The sequence below is a fragment of the Protopterus annectens genome, chromosome 3.part0 (genome assembly GCF_019279795.1).
Source record: "Protopterus annectens isolate FY-2018-M chromosome 3.part0, PAN1.0, whole genome shotgun sequence".
In the NCBI taxonomy this organism is placed as follows: Eukaryota; Metazoa; Chordata; order Ceratodontiformes; family Protopteridae; genus Protopterus; species Protopterus annectens.
Window position 1 is genome coordinate 1,020,768,101 of NC_056731.1, and position 26,455 is coordinate 1,020,794,555.

The window sequence follows — 26,455 nt, forward strand, 5'->3', positions numbered from 1 at the left end:
TTAAACAGTATTTTTATGAATGAAATACATATTTTTTAACATATTTTTAACATATTCAATATATTTAACATATATATTTATATTTTTATTTATTGGAATTTGTATATGAAATTAGAATGACTTTTTAACTTCCCACCATTGTAATGCAAAACCACTAAGCATATGGTTGTATTCAGCTATTAGAATGTGTTTATTAGAATGAACACTAGAAGGAGATTCAAGATCATCTTTCATGGACATCATGCATTAGTTTAGTATCAAGCAAAGAATACATTTATTTTAAAGAGTTTTTAGTTTTAAGTAAAAGTATTCTGAGTATATTGCTTTTATTATGACCAAGTAGTTTGTCATTTATGTTTTATTTTCCTGTTTTGTTCTTCTTCTTTATTTATATAAAGAGATGTTTATGTCTTTATATGCACACAGTCACTTTATTAGCATTTCACTATGTCCCAAGGAATTAGGATCTTGTTGTTTTTAAAATCCAATTGGTTAATTAATTAATTGATAGTGTAGAACAAGTGTAAATGGAGGGGTTTTGGATGACAGTCTGCATCTGAGGAAGTGTTTTTAAATGAAAATGTATCAGTTAGGAATGTTAATGTCTGCAGTGTATGTGTGTTCAGTTTGTTTTCATTAAGGCTGTGTTTTTACATCTGAACCTGGGTGCTCATTCCTGGTGGTGCCTGTGGATATTTACAAGTTCATTTTGGTACCTTGGGGATCTTTTTTTCGAGTAATACTCAAAGGAACATCCACAATGCTGGTGCAGGGAACCCAGGCAGTTATCATGACTCACATCACAGCTTTACACAAGTGTGCTAGGGGTGACACCCATCTGAAATGCACACACACCCACAAAAGAAGACAAACATAACTTATGAAATCATCCAATGATTTGTAGAACAATCTCCTCCAAGTAACTACAGTAATGTTATGTCTGTATTCTCTCAGTCTCTCATTCTTCCACTTCCATAGCTACACTATTACATTTTTATAGTGTACATTCAGCCCTCTGAGCACTTTGAGGATGCAAATGAAGTGCAAAATCATTAGCATTTCTGAATACCAAAAATAATAATAATAATAATCACATGGAGTAGGGGATGTAAACATGGTGTAGGTAGCTACCTGACTGCATGCACATGCCCAAGAGATATAGAGGAAAGTAATAGCAGTTATTAGTTGCTTATGGCTTGCAACTGTTTTTCATTGTTCTGAAGACAACATGCAACGCTGAAGTGACTGCTCTTTCTGAAATGTTTATATCATGCAGAGTAGACTTAACAATAAAAAGGTGTAAGCACCTGAATAACTATGAGAACAGCTTTAAAAGCATTGATAGCCTTGTACTAACAGTACACTGTCCATTTTCTGCTTAAAATCTGTCTGGAAATCTCATCAGGTTTATTATACATTGAAACAAAAATGCAAATAAATGGCCATGGTATTGCATTTCTCTAGTTAAACTGAGAGTAGTGAAAGATGTTCAGAAAATAAAGAAAAGAAGCAACTGACAGTGTTGGCATGGACTATTATTAGTGTAAAGTATAAGTCAATATGACATTGATTTAGACAGTCAAACAAATGAGAAAGTCACAATTTCTAGTCCTGTGTTGGTGACAATGGGAGATAAGAAATGCAATTGTTTGTTGTAATTGCCCTTATTTGATGGTTTAGTTCCAGATAGTGTGCTGTCTTAGAGAGCTAATGCATATTTTCTGAGCATATGATCAGGTTATACCACACACAGATCTAGAAAACTTCACAGTCCTGCAATTTCATTATTATTACCCTATATTTGTTATTTTTTTGTGCTCCTTATTTGCAAGCATTTTGGCAGAGCTCACTCCTGGGTGGCAGCATTATGAGAAGTGAATGAGAGTCTACTGCCCAAGGTACAAGCTGAGAAATATAATTTGTCTTATCATCAGTGTCACATTCAGATTGGCACATGTGCACTTTCCTGCAGCATTCTGAACAGCAGCAATAGAAGAAATTGTTCATTGTATCTAAGTGTCATTATAGCAGACAAGTTAAATGAAAATATTTTACAGAAGATTAAAGATGATGCAGGGTTTGAAGCCATATGCTGCTTGGAATGTTTGCAGCAGATGTGAAAATGCAGCTTGTTATTTTTTATGCAATATAAATTATGTATGTTCTTTTGCCTGTGCGATTTCAGCACTGATTAGCAGAGCACAAACAGGACTCAGAGCTGATGGAAACAGTTAACAATTTCATTTCTGTAATCTTCATTACTTCAAAAGCATTTTGCACCAATATGTGGTGTTTCTAGTGAGTGTGTTATGTGCACATTTGTAACTATTTCTGTGGCAGAAGCTGTAAATGCAGTACCTTTGGCCCCTTAGAACAATTCCTCTAGGGTTCAGATCCATACAGCATGAAGAGACTGTGAAAAATATTACTCCCAATGTAGGAATCACTGTCATCATAACTTTATATATTTTTTTTCCTGTTTCTTACCTTGTGCACTTTCCTGCTTCTGAACAGAGCACAAACAAGCTTACCCCCTTAAGGAAAAAAGAATGAAAAAATGTTATTTTGGCAGCCTTCTGTATTGAAAATAGGCTTAATGCAATGCGCAATCATCAGCACTCTGGATAGCGCTGAATGGAGAACATCCATGTACTAATGTATAACTTTCTTTGTGGCCCAAGGTATAAGTGCACTGACTTTAAAGGTAAAACACAGGTGATATAGGGCTCAAATTTCTAACAACACTTTGATTAGGAAGGTAACACTACATGCACTATCATATTTACGTTTGTTGCAGTACATGTCTTATTAATGCTTTGATTAATTTTTGTAAGTAGCATATGCCATTACTCTGTAATTGTTTAAGCAGGACATTTTTTGATAATGGAATGGAATGCACTTTCATATCTATGATGGACAGAATACTTAAATTAAAATCATCGTCTCTCCTCACATAGGCAAACTTTGTGTTTAGGACAATATGTGTAGTGAGGTATGTATGCATCATACCCCAGCCTGTATTAATCAGCTTCTGAAAGTCTATATATCTGACATACATTTACAAACAGTAATACTGTCTCTTTAATGGGAATGCATTTCACAGCACTTCCTAAAGTCACAGACATACAGGCCTATGTGTAGTATATCTCCACTCATAATAAATTCAGTTTATCCGTAATGAACATGGTTGAAAAGCAGTTCTCCTAACACTGACAAATAATCACCTTGATTGAAATTATGCATTTTTTTCTTAACTAGGTTTGATTCCCACATTGATCAACTTTTTGCAAAGTGTGATTGCAGTGTGCAATTCCAGAAAGAAACTCCTCTTACAAATCCCACCACTGCCTTGCCCTTAAACAACTACAGTGCCTTCAATTCCCGCAACTACTCCAACTTTCACATCTACAGATGACACATCCTCTACTTTACAAACCTGCAGACTGTACCTCCCTGTCTACCCTCCTATGCCTTTATAAAGCTTCAAAATCTCTCCGTAGCTCTGAGCAACAGCTACGTGACACCTATAGCCTAACAAAACAATAGGCAGATTGCTTTATAAATGCTCTATATCTCAAATGTGGAAAAAACTCCTTTCCAAATTACGTTTTATCCAATCTTCATTTCAATTCAAAAAAAGAATTGAAGAGCTTCCTTGGTAACTCTCCCTCCTGCATGTGCCACCACCCAACCTAACTTTTACTCATCTAATTATTTGATCCACAATAATTCTCCTCTCCAGACTCCACTGTAACTTTTATAAATTCCAGCTCTGGTGCCACTAAACAATACTATAACTAAATCTCATCTTTTCTCTACGTTTGCTAAGATGCTTCCCATCCCCCTCTTCCCATTACTATACTCTCCTAAACTTTACTTCCCACCCCTCCACTCTTACCCCTCAATTTCAATTCTTCTTCCCTTTTTCCAATTTATGTAGCCATTAAAGATGTTTTAGGGCTTTTTTCCTGTTGACTTATTGTAAGTCAATATTTTTATTACATCAGGCTTCTACCTCTTGTAATTTTTAGCTAAAATTTTTGCAGAATTTGTTTACTTTGTTAATTTCCATTATTTGCATAAATATCTGTTGCTTTATTCTCATTTGTCTTTGATGACTTGAATGTATGTAGTTTATTTATCCATGTTTACATTACTGCTTATGTAATCCCTGTCATTTGTTCTTTGTATGGAGCTTTTCTCCTCAGGTCTCCATTCAAAAATGAGCCTCAGCCCAGTTGGAATAACCCAGTCAGCAAAAGACAAATAAATAAATAAATAACATTATGTACATTTAAAATCCAAACACACAAAGATAACAAGGCAAGCCATTAAAGCTGTCAGTGTTGATCACTGAAAATAGTGTGAATATGTTGAGCATCACACATGGCAAACCTCATTGCCGTGTTTCATACCTTCTCAGATGTTTGATAAAATACCCTCCACTTTGGTTATAAATATCTGCCTGTGCATATCATCATGCAAATGCAGTTGGCATGGCTGTGTATTTTTGTGCACTAGCTGTTAAATGTGAGACTGGAGATTTGCACTAATTCATATTTAGAGTTGCTGATTGAATTCTGCAGGCATGGCTGGTGTGGGAGATGATAGTGCTGAATTTAGAGCACAAAACTGAGTATTGACAAGTCCAGAATAATTGTGGCACTCCTTGTGAAGTGCTATAGTGGTAAGCTGCTTCAGGTAGACTATACTGGGTCTCACTATAAGACTAAGGCTTGGAACATATTAGCCAAGGATGCCTCCAGTGCAACTGGCTTCCCCACACACTGAAGAGAATCATCATCTCTACAATAGTGACCTGAAAAGGTACAAGAAGGACTTTCTTAACTGATGGAAGGATGAGTTTAGGACTCTGACATCCCTCAGTTTTGTAAGTATACCAACCCATCAGTATTAAATGATATAGAATGCAGGGCACACCCAACACTGTTACTAAATATGCTTTCTTGTCTGTTCTTCTGTGTTGTACAGTTGCTGAAGACATTACATTGAACCGTAACCTGCACCAAAAGAGGTTAAATCGCTGCATAAAGGCACGGGGTGCCTATGCATCATGTCTGGAACTCTAATAAGTATTGCAATTGTATCAAACAATAAAAAAAAAAAAGCTCCTGAGTTCTACTAGTTCCACCAAGTACTTAAGTATTGCAATTGTATGCCATATGTCAATATTGTAATACGTAGTTGTATCTCTGATATCATAGCAGTGCAGTTGAGTACTAGTATAGCAGAGTAAGAGTTTCCCATCATACTTGTATGTGTCAAAGATGCATAGATTGGATAATCATAACTGTTTTTGTTTCTGAAATTATATAGTAATATGATATGGCATTAATCTAATTCTCTCTCTCTCTCTCCTTTTTTTGGGGGAGTATTTTATATGGCTTAAAATGTTATGTTGTCATACATTTATGCTTAGAAAGTCTGTTGTGCAGCACACAAAGGTAAACTGTCCACTGCTGATCAGCATAGGTCATAGCACTGACACCCAGCACTTCAGGGTCCCATGCTGTCAGCACTGCCTCCCCAATACCTGCCATACCTTCCCCATCATGTAGCTCTACCCCATCAGCTAGTGCACTGTTACCCTCCATGAGTAATATTAGTGGGGGTGGTGATCTTGTCATTTGCCAACAGCTGACAAGGTATAATGGAAATGGGCCTTGGTGCCCAAATCAGCCATGTAGAAAAGGTACTTTGTCACATTGCCAAACTGATGCCCTATTGAGTACTGACATATGAAACTGAGAAAGAAGACAATGATGTTAGTTTTCAAGGGTGAGGACAAGATTCTCACTGTTCTCTGACTTGATGTGGGTACACCTCTGTTCCCCCCACCTATTCCCAATCATGGCGTCCCCCAACTTTTGCATCCATCACCATCCTTGTCTTTTTTGTTTCTCCTCTGTTTTCACCTGCTTCCTTGCCTAACATTCCTACATGATCCTCACATTTCTAAGCACCTTACCCAATGTTCCTCTCTCTTTCAAAGAAAAAAAAAAGGAAAATAAAATGGGCACATGTCCCACAAAAAAAAAAATAACAACCCACAAATAACTCTCTGCTTCACCTACATATCTTGTTGACATACTTGATTTGATACAATTGGCTGTACAACATCATACTGTTGTTATCACCTACCCTTGGTGTGGTGACATTCCACATTCAGAAAATTCTAGCTGCAGTTCTACATTTATGTTGTGAAGAAATAGATAGCTATTGTTCTCCCACTATCTTCCTGCAAATTCCTTTATATCCCCTGTTTCCTCCCATCTACTTGCCCCCCACTTTCCTGTCAACCCCATTTTCACACATTTAACCTGGTCAAAAAATAGAATCACACAGCACACATAGCCAGAAGTTCCCCATAAGAAAGCCTTCAGTTTATTTCCTAAGCCTTTGAAGGCGTTTGTCATCATACACCAATGCTGAGTGATGGTGAATGGCTATTCATGTCCTATGGCAAAACCTGGTCAGTGGTTGTCATCAACTGCAGCAGTCCAGTTGTCATCATGCAAATGTGCTTAAACATGCTGCTTTATCAATCAGAATACAGAGTAAAGGCAATACCTTGCAATAGTTACTCTAACAGTTCCTTTACCACTGGATACAGCAAAGTGCCACTTCCACTGTGTAGTGCTAATATACATCACTTGTCTGCAATGTACTTTTTGGCCATAGTGTCAAAAGTTCAAGTCTAGCTGTACATCACATTTTTTCTTACTGTGATTATATACATCTGTGATTTGTTTAATGGTATAAATCTTAATTTTTAACCTGTAAACACCTTTCATGAGCAGAAAATCCACACCCATAAGGAAGTATTATTAAACTGCTCTTATTCTACACATATCATCATCAGGTGTTTGCCTGTCCTACAGCTAGTTCATTCCCACAGCCATCACTTACTGATACAGCACTTTACTGATTAATACTGAGGACACACCATCAAGATGCACATTAATGCCCCATAGCAGCACATTTTCATATGTGTCTCTATATCAGTCTGTATTTGCACCCCTTCTTTCTCACTACTTTGTCCTTTTGACAATCCGTTAAGCTGATGGATGAAAAATGTCATGTTATGGCATTTCCAGTCTGCTATCACTTTGCAGAAGAATAAAACCTACATCTTCCATTGGCTAAGTCAGTTATCACTGTCACTTCAGAGGTGTGATTTTGATAAATGTGAAGTAGGATTCCCTTGGTGGGCTCTAGAGATAATGGTCAATTCTGTAAATGTAATTTTTCATCTTGGCAATGGTTCAAATCCAGCATTAGGTGAAACTCTTACTACCTATTTTTGTGAGAGTTTCTTGTGAATGAGTTGCCTATGTCTCTGTCTAAGCCTCTTCTCTTTGATCAGTTGTAGTCCTCTGCATTTGCACACAGTCTGGCAATGAACAACTGTAGTATGTCACACTAAATCACATTTTAGATATTATTGCAAAATGCTGTGAGTGTTTGCCTTGTACTGCATTGTATACCTAGTTAACTTGTGGTTTCCCTCAAAGCATGTGTCATATACAGTAGGCATAAAAATATTTCAGTAGCTGTTAGACACACAATTTGGCCAGGCAACATATGCATAATAGTCATTACTAGGCATTCTTAAAGTCATGATAAAAAGTTAGTATAACGATCACATTCTGATACTCTTTGTAAAGTGATCTGCATACTAGGGTCAAACCATGCTTTTTCATTCAGGTCTGAGAGTTTACAACTTGTGCCACAAAGGCAGGTCAGCAGGAGGATTTTCTCCACTGAGAACTGTCCAGAATGCTGACAGCTGTGCATTATCACTAAGCCTTTTTGCTCTATAGAAGGCACACCAAATTAAATTTTTTACTGTTTCCTTCAGAAGAGAACTCATGCAAATTGGGAAGGTGAGCACAGCACTTAATGTCTGAACTGAGCTTTGAAGCTGAGTGAAAGGTCTAATAAAACATGCAGAGTATATGTATGCAACATGTGAAGATAAAACAGATCTGATGTACATGCAAACAGAATCACATTTCCTCGCTGATTCTTATTTCCACAAAGGTTGCTATTGAGCAGAACTGAACAGCACTAAAAACTGGTACTTCACAGTCTGCGTTCAATACATTAAAGTCTAATCACACATGCACTAACACTTTGCCAACATTTGCACAAATATGTTTCTCAGCATTGCACTTCAGAAACAGAATTACAACAAAAATAGCAATTGCTACTGGATTGTGTTACTTCATTACATGGAATTTGTTTTTAATGTACTCATGTGAAATCCAGTGAACTGTGAGTTTAATTGATCTCTTCATTTTGGACAGTGGGTATGCAGTGCAACACTGACACGTACAAATGATTTACAACTAAATATAGCCTTGATGCACATAAAACATCATTTTTTCCTCTCCTGCATTGGAACATTAAGTATTGCTTGGTATTGGCAGTCTACATTGCCCATGCATGAGCACGTACCATTGCTAATATCAGTACCATTCATTAAAGTTTCCATACCATCATCATAACCTGATGACCCATGAATGAATGATTTATTTTCTCTGTGTTTCACAAGCATGTGTGTTTTATATACTCAAGACAAGTAGGTACATGGCATTCTCAGCTCTGCACTATAAAATAATGGAAGCATAGCTGACATAAGTCAGCAGTATGTATGTATTATTGATCACAACACTGCCCTTATACAATATCTATGAATATTGACTTGCACAAAACCTTCAACATCACATTATCTTCTCTGACACAGAATGAGATACTAATCATGTCTACCTTGTACTGTCAGTGAATAAATGCCCAGTTTCTGCAGTGGTGCTTGCATTTAGTACTGTGTCTTTTAGATCATGTCAATAGATAGAGGGTTCTAATCTCGCAGCAGTCAATGTGTGCGTGCGTGTGTACTTATGTGCATGTGCCTGCGTGCATGTGTACGTGTGTGTGTGTGTGTGCATGCTTGATTGTGTTTGTGTGTGTGTGTGTGTGTGTGTGTGTGTGTGTGTGTGTGTGTGTGTGTGTGTGTGTGTGTGTGTGTGTGTGTGTGTGTGTGTGGAGTTATGTAAATCTGACCATATCTACTGCTGTTCACATTAAAATAGTAGTCTGAAGCTAATTTTACACTGCAGGATTAGTTCACATCAGTGTCAGACCCTTCTCCCGCCATCATCTTCTCTGCAACATCACACTGATGCCATCCTCTTTAAAGTGCATTCTCACACTATAAAAGTCATACATCTGTAGTGGCACGTGCACTAAGTAATGTGTTTTCTAGATTGTGTAGGTCAAAGGTTCTAATCTAACAGCAATTGAATTATGCATGTATGTATATACATATATATATATATATATATATATATATATATATATATATATATATATGTATAGACATTTGTAAATATGACCTTAAATACTGTTATCCACAATAAGGATAAGTCCACATCAACGTCAGACCCTTTTCCATACATCATCCTCTCGGTATACCACACTGCAACTTTCATTTAGTGTTCCACTGCTGTTCTTTTGCTGTGATAGGCATTTCTCTAGTATTTTATGCCTAAAATAGTATACCTAGGTATCTAGTAGTTGTAGCAGTGTCCATTTTCAGGATTGCTGTCTCTGTGGCCTAGTTGTTTGTTTGCAGTGGCTGCTTGTTCTGAGCACATTTTCCAGGCAATCTTGGATTAGCAGAAGCCATTTTTAACTTTAGTGAGAGTATAGTGTTGATTGGCCACTGGCTGGTAATGGTTGGCTGGTCTGTGGCTTGGGGTAAGCACCTCATTAGTCCTTTTTAGCTTTTTTTTAAGTTGTTTCAGGTTTGTACCTTCTGGTACTTAAAACCTAACTTTGTGAAGGTTTCTGCTATTTCACACTGAGCTGAACAGAGGAGAGGCAGTGACCACAACTCTGATCTGTGATATATAACAATAGGTACCCTATTTTCTTGCTTATGTTTACTAGTTATTCATTATTCTTACCATTTATTCCACTTTTTATTGTCTGCTGCCTACTTTTTTCTGTATTTTATTGCTATAAACTAATCTGCACTGTTGTACTGCAATTGTCTGCCTCACTTTTTTGTAAAGCATTTTTAGGTAAGTTTCACTGCATGAAAGGAATTAATTGGAAATTTTCTCCATTTTTTAAACAGCCATTGTTGTTCTGATTTTCCTTCCAATGAGTTTATCATATAACTGATTTTCCTTCCAATGAGTTTATCATATTACTGATTTGTTTGTAGTTAAAAGCATTCTCTAGAGTCTCCTTGCTCCTTTTTCTGTTTAAAACTTTCATTTAGTGTCTCACAGCTGTTTTTCTGCTGTGATAACCATTTCTGCAGTGTTTTCTGCCTAAAATAGTGTAGCCAGTAACTGTAGCATAGTTCCCCACCCTCCATCCCTATTGTTGTCTTCTCTTAAACTTAGTGGCTTTGCAGTTGCCCGCCCTTACTGTAAATTTGATCTGGGACACTCCTCCCTGTCCAGTCTCATTAGCTCATTCTACTTAATACCAAAATAACATTTGGGAAGGCCAAATCCCTTAGTTTCCTAACCTTGAATTATTTTCTGTTCCTTAGTTCTGCCTTCCTGCTCTACAAAAAATAAGTAAATACATTTTTCAGCTGCTTTTATAGTATTTGCACTTCATACTCTATTATTTCACCTTACTTTTTCAGCTAGTTGTTCTCTAACATGTTCAGCTGCATCTTTTCTGCTGCATTTATTACTGCTTGTTTTTAGCCTGTTTAAATTGTAAGTGTTATTTTAAGCCTCTTAGTTTTGGCTTAAGCACTTGGGCTTTAAGCTTATCCCTTAGATCTCCCTGGCCTCTCTTCCTCAGATTTTGACAAATATGGACGGACAATTTCCTACAGTTTCTCCTGCCAGCTTGGTTGATAAGGGCATCCTGAGACAGTGTAGCAACTGCATCATGTACATTGGCAACCATCTACTATTACCACCTAGGAATACAATTTGGGAGAGATGTAATTACATTAAAAACTTAGAGTCTATGCTCTCTCCTTCACAAGCCAGTATATCTGGCAGAGAAGGTCATCAACACAGTCACCACACCTCAAACACCACCCACAACTATACAACACACACCTACATATGTGGAGGTTCTCCAGAAAACATACCCATAAAAAGGAGACCTCAGAGGCAAAAACACACTAGAACTCTACAACCCTGCACATCACATACCACTCATACTCCACCCACCAGTGTCTTGCAATCACAAAGGCCTAGCCATAAACCCAACATAGTCATAGGAGACTCTACTGTGAGACACACAGATGTGCCTCTCACCAGGCTGGATAAGGAGAAAGTCACGGTTAGTTGTCTGTCAGGTGCCAGAATCCACCATATCACACACGCACGCAAGTCACTGAACAACAGGTTCAGTTATGACTCTGTCATTGTCCATGTTGAAGTGAACAACTTGATACATACATCCCTGGACTATACGAAGAGAGATATGACTGAGCTCGCTGACTATGTGTCCTAGGCATGTATGTCCCAAGCCTTAAGAAGCATTCTACCATCACCGAAAATTAAGCCTAAATACAAATAGAAAATGATTGACTTTAACAATTGGATTAACTTCTGGTGCCATTTCAGGAGGATCCAGTACCTGACAGCCTGGGAAGATATGATCGAAAGACCATGATTCTTTGCTGGAGATGGCCTGCATCTGTCTCACTTGGGCTTCAGACTTCTGGCAAAGGCTCTTGCCTCCCACATAGTGCCTTTTCTAGGAAAAGTGATGATGTTGATAAAACCAACATAAAATTTTTAAATAATGCAAATTAAAGATCATACTGCTAAACGCTAGGAGTCTAAACATGAAACTGCACTCATTACAAGCATTCTTAACCCTGGAAGATGCTGACAGTTTTGTAATCACAGAAACCTGGTTCAAAGCTGTGGAGAGCACCTCAGCCTTATCTGGTTACTCATCCTATCATACATTCAGACCCCAAACTGTGGGCAGCAAAGACAAAGGAGGAGGAGTTTCAATATATATTAAAGACACACACACATCCAGGTTGGTCAAACAGTATGACATACAGGAGACACTCCAGGTGCAGTTAACCATTGACAAGACCCCTATTCATAAACAGCTACAGGCCCTCATATTTGATTCAAGATGCCCAATCCATCTATCTGGACCTCTTTGAGTATAACAAGACGCAACCCTTTACCCTGATCTTGGGCAACTTTAACTACCCAACCATAGATTGGGAAAACTACTCATGCAAGAATGCAAATGCCAAGAGATTCCTTGATTTTATCAATGCAAATGCCTTGGAACAACTAGTTGATACCCCCACAAGAGGTGATAATATCTTGGACTTGGTATTAACTAACATGAGTAACCAGTGCAGCACCCCTACAGTATCATCCTCCCTGGTAAGATCCAACCATAAAATAGTCATTGTCAAAGTTAGCATCTCCCCCAACCTCCTTCTAGCTAGGGTCAGACATAAAAACTTCTCCAAAGCTGATTATAACCTCCTGGGAGATGGTATAAACAGCTTCACAGCCCCCTCCCCGTCTGTTGAAACTGGCTCCAATGCCCAAATCTACACCAAAGTACTATACAAGCACTTATATAGATGCATGGAATCAAGAATACCTGACAGGACAAAATCATCCTCTACAAGGAAGTGTAAACCTGTCTGGTGTACATCTGCAACAAATAAACTATATAAAAATAGGAAACAATTGCTGTCCAGGACCAAGAAGGAGCAGGTGCCCAATTGGAAGCAATCTATCCTTAGTTTGAACAAGCAAATAAGAGCACTAGTGAAATCCACTAAAGCCAACTTCAAGTCCAGATTGGCCACATCTATTAGAGACAATTATAAGGCCTTCTTACCATATGTCTACAATCTCAAAGGAAGCATCCAGATCTGTACAGAACTGGTGGTCAAGGACACCACATACACAAATGCTGTAGATATAGCCAACCTGCTGACTGACAGATTCAGCAAAAACTTCACCCCTCTGCCCCCATCAGTAAATCAGGACATCCCCAGTAAATGCCCCCGCCAACCCTTATCTCTAGGGAACAGGTCATCACTGCCATCTTAAAGGCAAAAGATACAGCCTCCATGGGACCACTAACATTCCAGGCTGCATCCTACATGAACTCAGGCATGAACTTGCAGCACCATTAGGCACCCTATTCAACCAAAGCCTGAGTACCAGCTTTGTCCCAGCCAAGTGGAGGACAGTCGTTGTCATCCCTTTACACAAAGATGGAGCATTCACCGATCTAGGAAATTATAGACCCATCAGCCAAACTAGCCTGATCTGCAAGGCCATGGAACAGATTATCATAAACCTCACTAACAGGGACATTGGCAACCTCCAAATAGTTGACCCCACACAGTTTGGCTTTGTGAAGGGAAGGGCATGTCTGTTAAATCTGGTCGACTTCTTTGTGATAGTCACCAAAGCCATGGAAGAGGTGAAGACAGTGCACATTGCTTACCATGTCTTGGCATAATAGATAAATTGTGTCAACTAGACATCAACCCATATGTTATCAGATGGGTAGCAAACTGGTTCACTGATAGAACCCACTTAATCAAAATAGGGGAATCCACCTCAAGCAGTAGACCTGTAATGAGTGGCAAACCCCAGGGACTGGTCTTGTGGCCTCTGTTATTCAGGATATACGTCTCTGAGGTCCAGGCCAAAACCAGTGGGCTATGGTTGACCAAGTTTGCAGATGACTGCAAGCTGGGTGCATACAGTCCTAAGCACGCAATCAGTCTTGAGGAATTTGGGCAACCAGGCTGATAACAACCTGACTTTTGACCATCATGTTGCTTCCATTGTACAGAAATCTTTCTATGTGGCCAACCTCATAAGAAAGGGTATATCATCCAGGGACAAGGAGTTCATAACATCCTTGTATTCTTCTCTTATAAGGCCAATTATTGAGTACAATGGCCCTTTCAACATGTACCTCTGAAAGTGCATGCAGCAGCTGGAGAGACCACAGAGGTTCCTCACCAGAAGAATCCAGGTCCTCAAACATCTACCCTACAAAGATAGGCTAAAAGCTCTGTCCCTCTACTCTGTTTCATACAGACTCCTCAGAGGTGACATCTGTCTGGCATACAAAGCAATCTCAGACCACGCCTTGATGGGACTGCTATATATCCACAAGTCAAGCTCCACTCGAGTAATCCACACACGTGACCTCAACCTGGTCTGTGACATCAATAAGATATGTTGTTGGGACAGACTTGTGTCCCAGAGACTCCACCATCTGTGGAATAGACTCCCTATCCATGTCAAGCAGAGTACCTCACTATCCCTTTTCAAGTACAACCTGGATAACTTGATGGAAAACAGAAAATGCACCCCTAGGATTCCACCTGTGTCCCTTCTGGACAGGGGCTTTGGGTGCTGACTTGTCTGAACATGGGCTAAAACTCTTGGCTAGGCAGGGCCTTAGGACCAGTAGCCTAGTAACTTCATATGATCTTATGATCCTTTGATGTCATCCTTTTTGAAGTGCACTATCACACTTTAAAAGGCAGATTTTGTTGGTGGTACGTGCATTAAGTACTGTGCCCTCAAAATTGTAGAACTAGATAAGTAGGGAGTTCTAACCTCACAGAAGTCAATTTGGTTGTGTATGTTTGTATGGAGTTTTGTAAATGTTACCTTAAATACTCCTGTCCACAATACAGTTATAATCTTGAGTTAATTTTACACTACAGGGTAAGTCCATATGGATATCAAACCCATTGTCCAAAATCATCTTCTCTGCAACACCACACTGACATCATCCTTTATAAAATACATTCTCATACTATAAAAGTGTGACTTCTGTGGTGGTGCTTATTTAAGTACCGAATCCTTTAGGTTGCATAGCTAGATATGTAAGAGGTTCCAATCTCATAGCAGTCACCTTGATTGTGTGATGATGCTCCATTGTATCACTGGAAGATTAAATCAATAGGTATGCTCATATGATTCTCACTTGTGAGAAACATTTTCACGATTAGATGAGTCCCACAACTCCTTTTCATTCTGTCCACAACCACATGCTGTCTGCAACACACTGATGAGGTCATCATTTCAGTAATGTACTTTCACACCACTGAAGTCAAATACCTCCTATGGATCATGCATATAATACACTTGTTTGTAGACTGTATCAATTGATAGCTAGGGAGTTTGAATACTGCAGTGAAACTCCCCATTGTGTTTGTGTATGTAAATGGGAGCAGGAGCATGTTACACCCTTAGTATTCACACATTTAGAATTGCATATAGCTGTATAAGTCATTTTGCATGCAAATCTCCTTTGCATGACACAGTTTATGTCATCCATTTGATGATGCAGTGTGGCTCGCATGCAATCAGACTTCTCCTCTGGTGTTTGCATATAATACAGCTGTTTATCGACTGTACAGTACATAAGTACGGCATTGGAATACAGGAATGACTGTTGTTTGTGAATATGTGCTTCTTAATCTAACTGTGCCGGACAGTCTGAAAATGCATATATGATGTATATCAATACAGTGTGCTGGTGCTGTACAACCACTTTTTAGTGAAAACATGAAGGTAATGCACAATGCTGATGTCATCCATTGAAATATGTAATGTCACAGTCATCAAATGAATCTGTATTTGTGCTTGTGTTTCAGCAAACCTTCATTAGTCTGTGATGCTAGCTATATAGTTCAAATTTTGATGTCACTGCTTACAGTCAGTGTACATGCTGTTAACAGTGTTGTCACCCACATGTGCTATGTTCATGTGTAGATGCCATTTCTCGTTGCAACAGTTTATTCTACATTTCCTAAGGAAAGGGTGTATTGAAGACTGATGCTGTAATTTCATTCCATCACAGTTGTAGTGAGACACCTCCTCAAGACTGAAGACATGAGACAATGTAATGTATGCTGTTGCCCAAGTAAGCATGTGTTCCAATATGAGGTTATATCCACATTGTACATAATTGTTGTTCTGCCATCACAGTGACAACAGCAGGGGGCTACAGGTGGGTTTGTATATACCAAGCCTCAGTCAATGTTGTCTGACATACAGTAAGATTCTTTCTTAGTAATTACAGAGAAACATATTCCTTGATTCATACACATGGTGTAATACTTTCACATATAACCACAAATACGATTATTGGTGATGCACTTATACCATGGCACATTCGGTGATCCCACTATAATGCTGATATGATATATAGCAATATATATTAAGTATAATGTTTATAAACATGAACTTGTTAATACAGTTTGATTACTTTTATATAAATGCAAATTTGCCTGTGTCACAAGTGATAATGCAATAAAGGTTTAAAAAAACCTTAGGCAAGTGTTCCAAACCAGAAGTAACTGCAAGCATTTGTGTCCTTGACTGTTCTGCATGAAAGACATCCACCCCACTTATACTTTGTACATATTGATTGGCAGAGGTCTCCCACATCACATTTAGCAGATAAAAATGATGGGCAAATAAAGAATAGGTGATTGAATGACTTCATGTAAGTGGAATTCCGCAGCTGTGACAACAGTTTAACTGTGGTGAATGTGATTAATGGCCATATTGTTATTTGAAAGAGTTACATAGCTACATGTTCAATTATAGCATAGGGGTTTATTTTGTGAGAACTTGCTGACATTACTCAATAACCATTATATCATATCAGTTGTATCCCTTGATATCTTACATGAACAGATGTGAATGTAGCTTTGGATTTCATGGCAGTAGACAATTTTTCTGCCAATATAATGGTGATAGTGCTACTTTGGCACATGTATTGAGCATTATGGTGTACACGATTGTTCTCCAGTTCTTAGGTGGTATGTGTACAGACATACAAAGGAACTTTCCTTAACCACGGAACATTGGTGTAGGACAGATTACAAATGTGTGCACAATAGCGTACTCATTAATTGCCATCAGTCTGGCATGCTGATATGACATGCATTCTCAGGGATCCTTTTGTAATTCACACATTACCTTCATTCATGTGTCACAATACCCATTGCTACCTCTGTCACAGATGCTCAGAATACACAGCTCTTGGAAATACATTGCATAATAGTATGGTGCCTGCATTTCTTCTTATTTGTTGGTAAAATAACTGTGTCAGGCAGGAGTGTCATATGCAAAGTTATTACTTATGTCACACACTCTGCTCCCACATTTGTAACACCAGACACACACACACACACACACACACACACACACACACACACACACATACTCCTACATATGGGAAACATAACTATTAAAATATTCAGATGCATAATTCATTTTAGGCCTATTTCTATGTCATACACAGCTAATTCACAGGTCATTGTTGATACAGATGTGATTAGGGTGATTTCTGCAAAACGAAACTCTGGCTTCTGAGCCATTCTTTTTTCCAACATGTTATAATGATGAAATACATGCTGTGCAATTATCCTGTAAGGTATTTACTGTCATTGTGAACTGTCATGTTAATTCCCCTCTGTTACAATGTGAATTTGTCTAACTGTTCCATCCTATAATATCATGTCTGCTTTTGTTTACCTATATTTGCACAGGAATTATGACACCTATTAATTATTCTGACATATGTATTGCAAAATTTTATTATTACAAATTTGTTTTTGTGTCAAAAGCACTTCACATCGATTATTGTACTCGAATTTGAACATTTTCCCTTCTCTCTTACATGTTTCTGTATACATCTCTTTGATTTCTGGGCACATTGTCCTCAGTACACGTTTCCTGTCGTGTAACCCATGTATTGCAGTTCCCCATGCCATTTCACAATCCCTCTTACTTATTTCCGTATTCATATTGTTTCATTCATGTGCACAGTACACTTTCCCTGTCTGTGTACAGCATGCATTGTTTCCCATATGTAGCTCTTCATGCTGTCCACGCAAGCACACTTAAAACATTTACCCATAGACAAGCCTGTTTGTTTACTGTGTATGCTCATGCTGGTCAATGCAGTTTCCTGGCTGCCAACACTTTTGCTGGCCAGAGATATGTGTTTTCCTTATTTATTTATTTATTTATTTTTTACTAAGTGGTATGGTTCTACTCTTGCTATATTTAAGTCTAAGATCACGTAATAGTGGGTAAGGAAGTCTGTCCCTTTCCCAACAGCTTGATCTGGGAGTCAATATATTTACACTGTAGGAGATGTGGGTGATGGAGTCCACCATTTAGGGTGCAAATATTTTTTTATTTTTTTCTTTAGGTATTTTTTTGCTATTTGTGTGGTCTGTTTGTGTGCAATATTTTTTTGTTTGCTGATTAGTGCCAGTAATGAAATGTATTACACTAGTATGCATATAAGTATAATGTGTGTGTGTGTGTGTGTGTGTGTGTGTGTGTGTGTGTGTGTGTGTGTGTGTGTGTGTGTGTGTGTGTGTGTGTGTGTGTGTGTGTGAAGAATACAGTATCTGAGAGTATTATTCAACTTATTACAAAGTACAGTAGTCCTTGTATCAATACATATAAGTGACAGTGGTTAACTTTACAAAAATACTTTAATAGCTGTACATTGTTTCATCATATGCTGTTTTCTTTCAGAATTCACTTTATTTGTTCTAACTACAGGGTTTGTATTTATTGATATTACAATTATTAAGAACTCATAATTTTATTATGTGATACTGTATGTACAAAGCACATAGTGTACTGATAATGAAAGAAATGCAGCATGGAACTAAAGGGTTCATATTACGTTGTTGAATGCCATATGGTCGAACCCATATGTCTGAACTTGTAAAAGTTCGAAAACATAAAAAAAAAAAAAAAAAGAAAAAACTTACCTGACAGTTGTAAGCAGGGGGAGCAAGCCTCCCTGCATCCCCCACACCCCCCTGTTTAAATATAACAACTCCAAGATTGCACTACAGTGCAGTAAAAGGAAATCTTCCCTTTCCTCACTGTACTGCATTGAAGTGCGATCTCAGATCTGGTATATTTCAAAAGTGGGGGGTGTTGGGGGTCAGCCCCCCCACATGGGGGTGCAGGGGATTTGCCCCCCTGCTTACAACTTTCATGTAAGTTTTTTCTGTTTTTTATTTATTTATTTATTTTTTATGTTTTCGATCTTTTACAAATTTGAACATATGGGTTCGACCATATGACGTTCGAACTTGTAAATGTTCGACAATATAATAGGTATCCCGAACTAAATGACTGTATATACTGTGTCTTTAATAAGAAGTCCTCTGAAGGTCATTATTGGGAGGTAGTTGTCCACATCAGAATGAATTTAAAATAGTACTATGATATCTAGATTATCTTTTTCAGGGAGGAACTGAAACTGCATGTCTTACTGTCTGGAAATGATATACTATATTTGTTTAAGCCAGGAAAATGAGCACTAATCATATTTTTTAGACTATCTCTGTATGCCATTCATTTTTCTTTTTCATTGGGGAATTGGGAATTAAATATCTTTTTTTTTTTTTTTTTTGCTTTCTCAGGGAACCAAACCTGTCATAAACCCCCTTACTTAATACAATCAACTCTAATGCCATTGCATCTTAGGGAAACTAAATGTCCTCCCCATCTCCCCATTCAGTGAATGTCATATTTTCGTAGTAAGGGTTATTACCACTTAAAGCATGCAGTGTGTATTTTCACAAAATAAACTTGTATTAATACAATTATAAGTCAGAAATAAGAATATGTAAGTAACTGCTTGGTCTACTGATGCAATTGTCATTTCATAATTCAATACAATTTTAGACTGGTTCTTGGGTTAGATAATTAATGTTAGGCCCACTTTTGGCAGTTTTAAGTTTAATAATGTATGATTTATATTCTAACTCAGGCCAGTCTCTATCTTAATGGGATGCTGACACTTTAACTTTCTTTAATCATTTTATAAGCAGATGCCATCTTTAGTAAAAATACTGGGCTTTACATTTTTGATATGTGTTGCAAAATATATGCAATGAATATCATGTTTAGCGATTTTAAAATTATTCTTCAATCTACTCTAACCAGATGTTCTATTGTTAATATACAGATTTTTTTTAAATGAAAAGTATAATATTTTTAAACCATTTGTTCATTTTTTATTAACACAAACAGCACTTATTTTACAGATACTAAAATATGTAAATGCATACAATAAGTATGTGTAACACTCAATAACAATTTACAAATTAATCAAAATAATATCTGAGAATTATGTAACTAAGCTAAGTCTTCTGAAAGCAAGCTATTAGGTACCAGAGAAGCCTATAACAATAGATAAGTCAAAAATATTTAACTATAAGTTAATTCAGTCAATGAGCTTATAAAACTCTCTCTTCCAAATAGTTCTATTCCAGACATCAAAAAAGTTAAAATCAAACCACATTAGAGTAAAAATATAATATTCTAGATAAGATGAAACAAATACACGAGAAATATGAGAAGTGGTCAAATACATCTTGGTAAACCATGACAAAAAATCTCAAAGGTCTCCAAAGAAAATTTTTGAACCCTGATATCTTCCATTGTCTGTGCATTCTAAAGATTTCCTCTTAAGGAAAAGTGCATGAAACCTGTCTTGGTAGCCCTGATATATTGCATAGTTCCAAAAACAAGTATTTGAAGGATAGCTTCTCATTCCTTTTCAAAAAGAAATGTGTTTTACTGAGTGAGCTGTATAAAGGATAAACTATTCTAGTCGCAATGTGACAGATAATGGCTAATATGGATTTGCAAATACACATATGAATAAAAGGTTGATACTGGCTTTCCTTTAACGTTTCTTGTGAGACATGACTATTTATACCATCTGTAGAGATTTGTGGGGTAGTGCAAACGTGCATATGAGAAGCATCCTCATTTCTAAATCCTCAGCAGTTTAAAATATAACTTGCAATCAACTTCACCATTCTTTTCTGGTGAGGGAGTATAATGCCAACTGTTGGAAATATGTTGCCTGGTTTTGACTGAATCAGTGTCCTTTACTAACATGGGTGCTCAAGAGGGTTCATACAACCATGTCATAGAAAATCTGCACAGGTTTTTTCAAAGTACTACTTGTAACTCCTTTTCGGAATGAAATGAGTTAACAGTGGCAGAGGTATGAATGTTTTGTTCTGCACAAAAGTACATTGAATCTTGATAACAAAGCTACTATATTCAGGTGATTCTTGTTCAAAGGCATCTGTCATGGAAAGACTAGAAAATATGATATTTCTTCTCTAGTGAAAATTTTGATGCAAAAGCAGTTCTTTATTGGTATCTGCTTGCCTGTGTAGTAACCGTACTGTTGCATTTCACTCGGAATACAACAAACCAGATTACCAGTCATATCTGAAGACCTTCTTAGCTCAAATCCATGTGGAATTCAAAACCCTGTTTATGCATCTCCTTCTTTAATTTAGCCATGTCTGCAGCAATTATATGTTAGATGGGCCTTGAGTACTGTGTGTGTAGCATGCCTTCTTCACAGACAGATTAAGAATTCTTCTTTCTTCTTAAGCGTATCTTAACACCACTGTATGAGGTTTTAGACTGGAGGCATTTTAATCTCCAGAGTAAAGGAACAATTGGACTTTATTAAGTCATGATTCTTTTGCCTCAGATAAATTTCATATTAGATATTGATATCCCACCCAAGATGACTAAAGAGATACTATGAAGCATCTTCATAATATAATAATAATGAGGAAATTGCCCTCACCATGGTGGGACATCAATGTAGAATCATTGAAAGCAGTAGCATCATCAGTGCATTTAAAGGCTGAAAATGAAGAGTAAATGCCTTCATCCTTTGCATTATAGTAAAATCTAAAAGTTTCATTTGTCAAAATATCTTAATGGATTTACCAAATGGAAAATACTTTTGTGTGATGTGAAATTCCGACAAGTGTTATATGTGTACTTTTAGAAGTATTTCTTTCCAATAATTTATGGTAAAAAGTTAGATTATATCAGAGTATAAATGTAATATATTACAAATATATCACTAATGTGTGTATCTCTCAATTGACTTCCCTCATAACCATGGCACTTCACGTTGCAAGTAGTGAGGTAACTCAGTGGCACCTCAAACATTTTTTACTCTGAGACAGTCATACTGCAGGCTTTTCCAGGCCACCAGTTGCTGAATGTGTGAACTTCACCCCAGATTTAGTTTAAGTAGTGATCCACAATTCCCTGTTCAAAGTTTGTTTCTTGGATTCTTTAAATGAATATTAATGTAGGCAGTAGGGTTTAAGTATAGTCAGGCAGCTCTTTTAGAATACTTCACCAAGGTTGATAATAGAAAGGCATAAACCTCCAGACAGCATAACTCTAAGGACAGCAAGGGAAGACAAACACCTCCATCACATTATGTCTTTAGGTTGAATACATTCAAGATGAGTATGGGACCCCATCACTGCTGTATCTTATCTCTCATTGTCTTTGTGATTTCATGACAAGATTGTCAAAATCCAAGTAAGGTCTACAAAACATACAGTTTGGGAACACGAGGGTGGTGTCCGTGTTATTTGCTGGAGATCCAGTCCTGTTTTTCTCAATTGACTTTGATGGTCAGGATACACTGAAGTGATTCAATGCTGAGTGCAAAGCAGGTGCAATGAAAATAAGCACCTGCAAAACAAAAATGGTGATTGTCTCAGAGAAAGTATGGATCACCCTCAGACGTTATGAAGGGAGCAGCTAACTGAGGTGGGGGATTTAAGTATCTGTGTGCATTGTTCGCAAGTAATTGTACAGAGAATAAGGAGACTGATCAACAGTTGGTTGCAGTGGTGATACTAGTGCAAGCATTCAGCCTTTGTACTTACGAGGTGGTGAAATGACAACCGGCACAAACCAGATGATGAGCACTGGTAGCAGTAATGCTGTTGTTGAACCAGAATATCATTAAGGGGGGGTTTCACCTACTAATGCTTTCCATATCTGCAGGTCTAGAGCTCATTATATTAATGTCTGCAGTGTTAACCAGTTGCAATGATTCTGGAAGCCCTAGTCAGCTGTTCTGCCATATCACACATAACACTTACCCTAAAAATGTCACCTGCATATGGTTCCAGCAGCCACTGATTGAACTGGTTTGGTAGAAAACACAACATCATCTTACTCTGCTTTACAAACCAGGCAGGCACTCTCCAAGAGGCACCAGTATCAGCTGCCATCATCATTAATATACAGCTAAACAAAGTGTCATATTAAATGTGACTTTTAATCATGTATAGCACACCTTAGCATCACTATAGAATGTCATGTGAGTACACACACAACCTGTATGCATGACCAAGCATATACAGCACGCAGGTGGAGCAGAGTGGAATGTACCTACTCATTATGTCACTTACACATTTCACAGAAGCAAAGCAATTCATATGTATCAGCAGAAACTGGCACATTTGGCAAGTGTTTGGTAAAAAAATAGTACTTAATAGTGCCTTTTTTAGTCAAATCACTACCTTCAGTGCCAAAGCACAGAGCAAAGCAGCTGTAACACTTTTTACACCACCACCTTCTCTTCTGTTTTAACAAAATGGCCACAATGAGAATTGTTCTTGGCTAAATAACCATGTAGCTCTCAATCTGTAGGATATTCAAAGCAGTAAGTAACACAAACCATGCCATCCACTTGCTCCTAGGGCTCATATATTGGGTAAAATCAGGTTATATTGGGTAGGCTTGAAAGGGCTCTTAAGCCATTAGCCTAGTAATCTTCTATGAACCTATGAGAAAGATTGGATTTCTGCATTTAAAATGTTTTAGATCTTTTGCGGTAAAGAGAAAGTTAAACTGATAACTCATGGCAGACTGGTTGATGAGGAAAGTGTCAGGGAGCAAGGGCTGAAATAAAGAGGACATGGTAGAGTGGATGAAAAACAAACTGCTTACTCAAATGCAAAGTCAACCAACTAGTGAACAGTTTACAAAAGCAAAGGTGTTGACAAGACAAAAAATAGATAAGGAACTAGATAGTTATATAAAAACATCTGAGGAACTGTTACCAAAGAGTTATAGAACCCTTTCAATATATGTGGATTCAGTTACAGAGTTGCAAACTAACACCAGAAAAATGAACCACCACTTTTCAGATGCACAAGTAAGGCTAGAAACTCTAGACCCTTTAGACTTTTATACAAGGTTGTTATTAGAATGGATTGGACTACAAAATCAAATTTACATTGAGAGAAACAAAGAGAGAGAATGAGAGAGTGAAAGAGTGAGAGTGCACAAGAAAAAAATTCTGAGGTTGAATGCCATGCTGAAACACATTGTATGATTTACAAAGTACATGCAGACACAAAGAGTTTGTTCTCTACTTTATCAGCCAGGGAACAAGAGTTGCTTTTCATAGATGTATGTAGCATTTTATGAAACAGGTTTATAGAGCAGACATAAATACAAGGAAGAATAAGTTTAGTCCCATAATAAGACTATGCTCAAACTGTGATTTAAACTGGTTTATCCACCATTTTCAAAGCATTTGTTTTCAAACTGAATCAAAACAGTTTTAGTATCAGAAGATGCAAGGAAAGAAATTGAAGAATTCATAGTTTAAAGGAAGTGAAGTAATTCAAGGAAACATTTAAAATGCTGATTGTGGGAGAAGATAAAAGAATGCTATGTCCAATCTCAGTTATTCAGAAGAAGATGGTATGGAGAAAAGGGAATTCTCAGCAGCCTGGACATGGACAATGAGTATTAATGGAACTGATTGCTTAAAACAGTAATTAAACCTTTATTTAGTACAGAGATGAAGGCTATGTGAAATTGTTTACTAATATATATAATAGAAAAGAGGAGGTTTTGACAAAATGCTACTTTTCTATTAATGAAGGGTCAAAATAGTTCATCAGGTCATAAGATCATAGGATGTTACTAGGCTATTGGCCCTGAGGCCCTTATAAGCCTAGCCAAGAGTTTAGCCCATGTTTAGATAAGTCAGCACCCGATGCCCCTGTCCAGCAGGGACACGGGTGGAATCACAGGGGTGTATTTTCTGTTTCCCATCCAGTTATGCAGGTTGCGCTTAAAAAGGGGTAAAGAAGTACTCTTCCTGATGTGAATAGACAGTCTATTCCACAGATGGGGGAGTTTCTGGAACACAAATCTGTCCTGCCAACAAGTCCTGTTGACATCACAGACCAGGTTGAGGCCGCACCAGTCCCATCAAGATGGGGTCCATGATTGCCTTGTATGCCAGACAGAGTTCACCTTTGACAAATCTGTAAGAAACTGAGTAGAGGGATATTGCTTTTAGCCTATCCATGTATGGTAGATGTTTGAGGTCTCTCCAGCTGCTGCATGTGCTTTGCGAGGTACATGCCAAAAGGGTCATTGTATTCAATAATGGGCCTTATAAGGGAAGAACAGAGGGATGTTATGACCTTCTTGTCCCTGGATTAGATTCCCTTACTTATAAGGTGGGCAATATAGAAGGGTTTCCATACAACGGAAGCAACATGGTGGTGAAAAGTCAGGTTGCTATCAATCTAGATGTCCAAATCCCTCATGACTGATTGCGTGCTTAGGACATTGTTATTAATATGATAATTTGTGGGGATGTCCCTCTCCCCGAAGAGGATGACAGTGCATTTTATGGTATTAAACTTGAGGCCATGTTTCTGGCACCAGTCATTTGTCTGGGTGAATTCCTCTTGGAGGATGTCCACATCACTAAGGGAATTCATGACAGCACCCAACTTGCAGTTATCTGCAAACTTTGTCAGCCATAGCCCACTGGTTTTGGCCTGCACCTCAGAAAAATATATCCCAAATAACAGAGGCCCCAAGACCGTACCCTTGGGTATGCCACTTGTTACAGGTCTACTGTTTGAAGTGGCTTCCAATATTTAGACTAGGTGGGTTCTATCAGTGAGCCAGTTTGCTACCCATCTGGTAGCATACGGATTGATGCCTAGTTGAGAGAGTTTATCTATTATGCCGGAGTGGGGAATAGTGTTGAAGGCTTTGTCCAGGTCAAGGTAGGTAGTGTGACCATCTTCCCCTTGTCCATGGCTTTGGTGAGTGCCTCAAAGAAGTCAACCACATTTAAAAGACATGACCTCCTCTTGTCAAGGCCAAATTGTGCATGACTGAGCATTTGGAGGATGCCGATGTCCTTGTTAATGAGGTCCATGATAATCCATTCCATGGCCTTGCAGATCAGGCTAGTTAGGCTGATGGGTCTATAATTTCCTGGATTGGTGGATGCTCCATCTTTGAGCAAAGGGATGACAGTGGCTGTCATCCACTCAGCTGGGATGAAGCTGGTAATCAGGCTTTGGTTGAATAGGGCACCTAATGGTGCTGCAAGTTCCTGTCTGAGTTCACATAGGATGCGGCCTGGGATGTTATTGTGTCCCATGGAGGCTGTATTTTCTTAACTTTTAGAGAGCAATGATGACCTGTTCCCTAGATATAAGGGGAAGGGGTCAGGTACTGGAGATATCCTGATT